We start from the raw sequence: 6,731 nt of genomic DNA, 5'->3' as shown, positions 1-6,731 counted from the left end.
TCACTACGCGTAGTGGTACCTTTAGACCCTGCGGAAGGATCACGCTACACAAAACCAGTGTGCGACTGTGAGAGCGATGACGATCTAGACTGTATCTACAAGATAACCGAGCAGCAGCAGGATTGGGTGAATCCAACAGTGGATGGCAGGGTTTCGTCAGAGCACGAAAGCTCCTCCACCTCAGATTCGGACGAGGAGATAGAACGATGGCAAAACCGGTTACACGAGGTAACCACGCTCAACTGCAACATGATGATAGAGTCATTGCATTGCGTAGCAACAGGAACAAGAGATCTACCTATGTATAACGGGTTGAGTGAAGTGGATGATTTCTTGAACAAATTTGAAAGAGAAGTGCCAGAACAGCAGGGTTTCAAAACTTTGAGATGGGCACTGCGTGCAACGCCCGCAAGATGGTGGGGTATGCACCAAAAAAATTTTGAGGACTAGTGCAACTACAGAAGAATAATGTGTGTGCAGTTTGGGATGCATCAGATGCGGCTAAAAGACAAATATGACGGATGAGATGATCCACATGCACACCTCGCGAAATGGACCAAGGTCTATGGGGAAGAACCACAACCTGAGTGGGTGCATCTGTTCTGTCATACCCTGGATATCATACCGATGAATTGGTATACAGAGACTGAACTCTACCATGGCACGAGCGAATGGGATATCCTGCACGAAGGATTCCTATTAACCTTTACATTTGAGGATCGTTGGTGGGATAATGTTGACGATGCGCTACAAGCAGTAAAAACAACTATCTTCAAAATACCCCAAGAGCCAATGGAAGTGCTTCAGTTGGGATGGGTGACCCAGCTAAGCTGCATGCTACAGTGTTACAATGTAAATATTGAGGAGGATGATGAGGATCCATGGAAAATTAACATTCCAGACACTGAAGGCTATAGCGAGTTTCAGGGACCATTGATTGCAGATCTTGACATCACCGCGCCACTAAAAACACAGCAGGTAAACATTGGGACGGAGGCGGAACCAAAGTATGCAATGCTCAGTGACTATTGGGATGATTCCACAGTGGATAAGGTCGCTGAGATGCTCTGCGAGTACCAAGACTTATTCCCGACCAAGATTACAGACTCAAAGGGGATCATTGGCGATTTAGGGATGATGAAAATCACCCTAAAACCCAATGCGAAGCCGATTAAGCAGAGGCCTTACCGCTTGAATCCGAAGTACAAGGAAAAGGTCTGTGTAGAACTAGACAAAATGCTCGCAGCTGGAATTATTGAGCCAGTGGAAGAATCTGACTGGGTGAGCCCTATGGTAGTGCAGGAGAAAAAGAAGAAGGGCGAGATAAGAATATGTGTGGACCTCAACAAGTTGAATGACGCCTGTGTACACGACCCATTCTAGACCTCATTCATAGATGAAGTATTAGAAAATGTTAGTGGGCAAGAAGCATATTCTTTCACCGATGGGTTCTCAGGGTACCACCAGATCAAAATCGCACCGGAAGACAGGAGCAAGACCACCTTCGCCACTAAATGGGGTTGTTTTCAGTACATCATCATGCCGTTTGGGTTAAAGAATGTGCCAACCATCTTTTCGCGCATAGTTGTTGCTACCTTCAAAGAATATATCCACAAATTCCTAGAGGTCTATCTGGATGATTGGACTGTCTTTGGATTGGTTAAGCACCACGTAGCAAGCTTACGCTTGATGCTGGATACTTGCCGACGACACCAGATTGCGCTGAACCTTAAGAAGTGCACATTCCTCGTTCCCTTTGGGAACCTACTGGGACATGTGGTCTGCAAACAGGGACTAATGGTAGACCCTGTGAAGATTGCAGTAATTCTGAATTTGGAAGCACTGCGAAGTGTTAAACAGTTGTGCACTACCTTGGGACACACAGGGTACTACAGCAAGTTCATCAAAATCTATGCCAAAATCATCATGCCGATGGAGAAACTATTGAAGAAGGATGTCACATTTTGCTGGAATGATGATTGCATGAAGATCTTGGATGTCCTAAAGGGGAAATTGGCCTCCACTCCAATCCTAGTCTTCCAAAAATAGGATGTGGAGTTTCATGTCCATGTAATGTGTCGTGTATCGCACTGGGAGCGGTGCTCACAGAAGAGGGTGGAGAGGGCTTGGATCACCCTGTTGCATTTGCAAGTCGTAGATTGTCCAAATCTGAAAAGAACTATTCCACAACTAAGCACAAGGGATTGGCTATGGTGTACGCGCTCCAAAATTACCGGCACTATTTGCTAGGAGGACATTTCAAGATGTATACATACCATTCCACGCTAAAGTATTTGGTCAATAAGCCTATGTTGGGGGGGCGCTTATGTAGGTGGCTCTTATTGTTCCAAGAATATAACTTTGAGGTCGTGGTAAAACCTGGACGCCTGAACACAGGACCGGATCACTTGTCATGTATTAAGACAGGCAAGAAACCTACTAGTTTGGAGTAAGGATTACCTGACACACAGCTCTTTGTTGTGTGCATTCTGAACTAACACTTCGAAGATATAATCCACTTTCTGAAAATAGGGACCGCGCCGAAGGAATACTCCATCCAACAGAAGAAGGAATTGGTGGTGCGCGGCGTATTTTTCTGTCATCGCGGGGCACCTATACAAAATGGGAAATGATGAGATATTGCGAAGGTACATACATGAATTTGAACGAAGTCAGATCCTCGCGAAAGCACATGGGGGCGCTACAGGAGGACACTATGCAGGATGAGTGACCACACAAAAGATTCTTCGCGTAGGGTTGTGGTGGCCAACCCTTCACCAGGATTTAAAAGCATACTGTAAGGCCTACAATATATGTCAAAGGACTGGAAAACCATCGTGGAGGGACAAGATGTCGTTGAATCCACAAATGACACTACAGCTATTCAAGAAATGGGCAATCGACTTTGTGGGACCTATCAAACCTCAGGGAAAAATAGGCGTGTGCTACATCATCACCACGACGAAGTACCTGACACGTTGAGCGAAAAAGAAACCGGTCAAAGACTACACGGTCGCTATGACTGCGAAGTTTTTGTTTGAAAATATGTTGACCTGATTTGGCTGTCTGAAAATCTTAATGAGTGATCGTGGTACACATTTCTTGAACGAAACCATCAGTGTGCTCACATAGTAGTTCCAAGTGTATCATCAGAAAAGCACACCGTATCACCCACAATCCAATGGGAAAGTAGAAGCATTCAATAAAATACTGGAGACTGTGCTAACCAAAGTGTGCAATGCGCAAGGAAGCGATTCTGACCTACACATACCTGCAATACTATGAGCTTATAGGACAACGTGCAAGAAACTGATGGGACAAACACCTTTCTGGTTAGTTTATGGCGTGGAAGTTGTCATGCCGATGGAATATATTGTACATAGTCTATGCATAGCAGCGCTCACAGGTATGACAGACCGCGAAGCGCTGGAAGAAAGGCTCGCGTAATTGGAAGAACTTGAGGAGGAATGGTTCTTGGATGGTTTTCATTAGCATGTACAAAAGTAGTGTGAAAAGGCTTGCCACGATCACCATATTAAGTTGCGCACCTTCAAGGTAAATGACTTAGTGTTGTTGTATGATAGTAAGTTTGAAAAATTTCTGGGAAAATTCAGAATGCATTGGCTAGGACCATACATGGTTAAGGAGGTCACAAACAGAGGCGCGATCCATCTAGTCAAACTAAATGGAGAACCCTTCCCAGGCAAAGTGAATGGCAGCTGCTTGAAGCCCTACACGGGTGGGCCAGCTATCTGGCTAGCCGACAGAAGCATAATCTTCATGCTCCAAGGATCTAAACAAAGGCGCGGGACTATAAACATATGCAGCAGATACAGGTACAGATGTATGGAAGTAGTTCGAACACAGAGGTCTCGGGACAACATATGCAGCAGATCCAGTGATGACAGAGTGACTCGAGGGTGAGTCACGATGTTTGTGTTGGGGGCCTGTTGAGCAAGGAATACTCCCAAGGCATGTTTTGGGGCTCAAAGCCCAAGTTTTGACCAAATTATGTTGTAAAGCTCCGCAAATTGCGAGCGCGAAAGTATGTTAGAGTCACAGGGTTGTCCACCCTAGTTTTGTAATGTAATGTCGACCTACCCATGGTCTGCGGACCATGGGATTGTATAAATAAAGCGAGGTTCTAAGTGTAAAAGATAGTGAACAGGGAAAATTTTAAGAACCACCCTATATTTATATGTATAATAAATGGGTTAATCCCCATGAGACATAGGAAAAATGGGAGGCGATTTTATCAATAATATAATATGTATATATAGTTTTCTTGGCGAATCTCTCACCAGATTATATTATCTTGTACAGTGATGGAGAATCTTTCACTGAATTATAAAATCTTGTAAGATCTTGGCAAATCTTTTATTGAATAATAAAACATTGTGAAGTCTTGGCGAATGTTTTGTTAAAGTATGAAACCATAGACTATAATAAGAAAACATATTCATTAAACTGTAATATACTAACATACATGTTTGGAAAAAAAAAAACATAATTTTCTCTTCCTACAAACAATGTTCCAAGTTTCAGTGGTCGTGTTTTTCAAGGTTCTTACAATACACTCTTTCATATCCTTCTATTAGTTTTGATAATATTCCACAACAAAGTTCTTGTAGGTGTTGATATTGACCACGAGTTCTGTCAAGGTAGGAGAGATTAATCTTTTCCCTACAACTTTTGTCAAGCTACCACTGTTTTCAACTTATCAAATTTCTTTCTTATTCCATAGACTCCAACTGCGAGATACAAAAAAAAAAACACATCAAATTTGTTTACCCCAACATGCCAACAAGTAGCAAGCCCCAACTATATTATATAAGAAAGTATTAGGTATCCCAAAGGCTTGAAGGGGATCTAACTGAAATAAGTGACGATTGTGAGAAGCCTTCCATTAAATATATGAATATATAAATGTAGATTTATTATTATTTTAATTGGAAATCTTCAATTAAATAATAAAATTTAATTATGTCTCTCCCAATCTAAATTACTTATTAGCATAACTCACTACCCTCATACATCTCGCATTTTTTAATAGCGTTGTAACATGTAGATAAGTTCCCCTTTTGGTGAACAGTCTCCACCTTTTAGGAAAATATGGTGCAGTGGCTCCAACACCTACAGATCATTAGGACAAACTAAGAATAGCACAGAAGATGAAAGTTTGTACAAACCAACTTATTTTTCAAACAAGTAATCCAACATCAGTACCTAAACTTTTTCATGAAGATATCATATTGAGAATGTTTGAAAAATGGTGGGAAATCTTCTGTGAGGGTGATGGGGAAAGAGTGATAAGGTTTCACTGTTTTGAAATTTTTTGTTAAATCAGAAAAACCAATATTAATGGAGATATTGGTTTTTTTACTAAATTTTGTGAAGTGACTAAATGTAGCTTTAACCATTCACCTTAAGATGTTTTTACAATATAATTTCCTAAGTCTATTTAATATCTTCATTATCATAAAAACCAACCTATATCCATCTTAACTCCACATCTACCACTCTTATAGGGATGAAATCTATTTATCCCTCTTAGCACTTGGTAGACCAAGAATTAAGATGGATTTAAGATGATAGAATTTCTCCTTCAAATAGTCTATGCTCACATGAATACCATGGGTCAATAGCATTGGTTATCATAAACCTGGAGCTTAAAAATTACTATTAGTAATTTATAAAAATTAATAAAATTAATAATTGGTTTTTATTTTATTTTTTATTTTAACCAAGTTAAAATGTTTAACATACATTAAATTACAACATCCATTTTTACTCTTGATCCACCAAGCCCCGAGAGGGATCAAATATTTTTTCACTCTATGCTAGTTTGCATATCATGATATTTGATCCTTCTCGGGGCTTAGTAGATCCAGAGTAAAGATGGATCTACGTTGGTTTAATTCCCCCCTTTAAATAGGGTACATTCCACGTGAATACCATGGGTCAATACCATGTGCCATTTTTATTTTTATTAGTACTAATATTAGGGTTAATAATGTTTTTTTGCATGGTATTAATAATAATGTAGCCCATGGTATTTGGCCCATAGTATTTTTCCCATAGGTTTCACCTAAATATAATACATTTTTTGAGTGTTCATAAATATAAGGTGACTTATGGAGTAGATATAAAAAAATGTTTTATTTATTTACCATACCTCTCGTTTATTTATATTTTTATTAATTTACCATACCTCTTTTACAAATATGGTATTTGGCCCATAGGATTCACTTAAATAAAACCTCTTTTTGAGCCTTCATAAATAGAAAGAGGGTTATGGACTAAATATAAAAAGAGGTTTTATTTATTTACCATACCTCTAGTTTATTTATATTTTTATTTATTTACAATACCTTTTGAGTAAGTATAAAAAGAGGTTTTATTTATTTACCATACCTCCACTTTATTTTTATTTTTATTTGTTTACACCCTTGCATGTATATAACGTGACTTATGGAGTAAATAAAAAAATGTTTTATTTATTTACCATACCTCTCATTTATTTTTATTTTTATTAATTTACCATACCTCTTTTATAAATATGGTATTTGGCCCATAGGATTCACTTAAATAAAACCTATTCTTGAAAATTAGGGCGAATGGAAGGTTGTAACTGCTAATTTCAAGGGCTAAATATACCTTTTTTACCCTCTCCCTTAAAATAAGGTGGGCTAACCTCCATACCTAATTTTTTTATAAAATAAATTTCAGGC

The sequence above is a fragment of the Pinus tabuliformis genome, chromosome 3_1 (assembly GCF_031772625.1).
Source record: "Pinus tabuliformis cultivar Carrire ecotype Pingquan chromosome 3_1, CPIR1, whole genome shotgun sequence".
NCBI classification, from domain to species: domain Eukaryota; kingdom Viridiplantae; phylum Streptophyta; class Pinopsida; order Pinales; family Pinaceae; genus Pinus; species Pinus tabuliformis.
Note: the sequence above shows the minus strand (reverse complement) of the source record.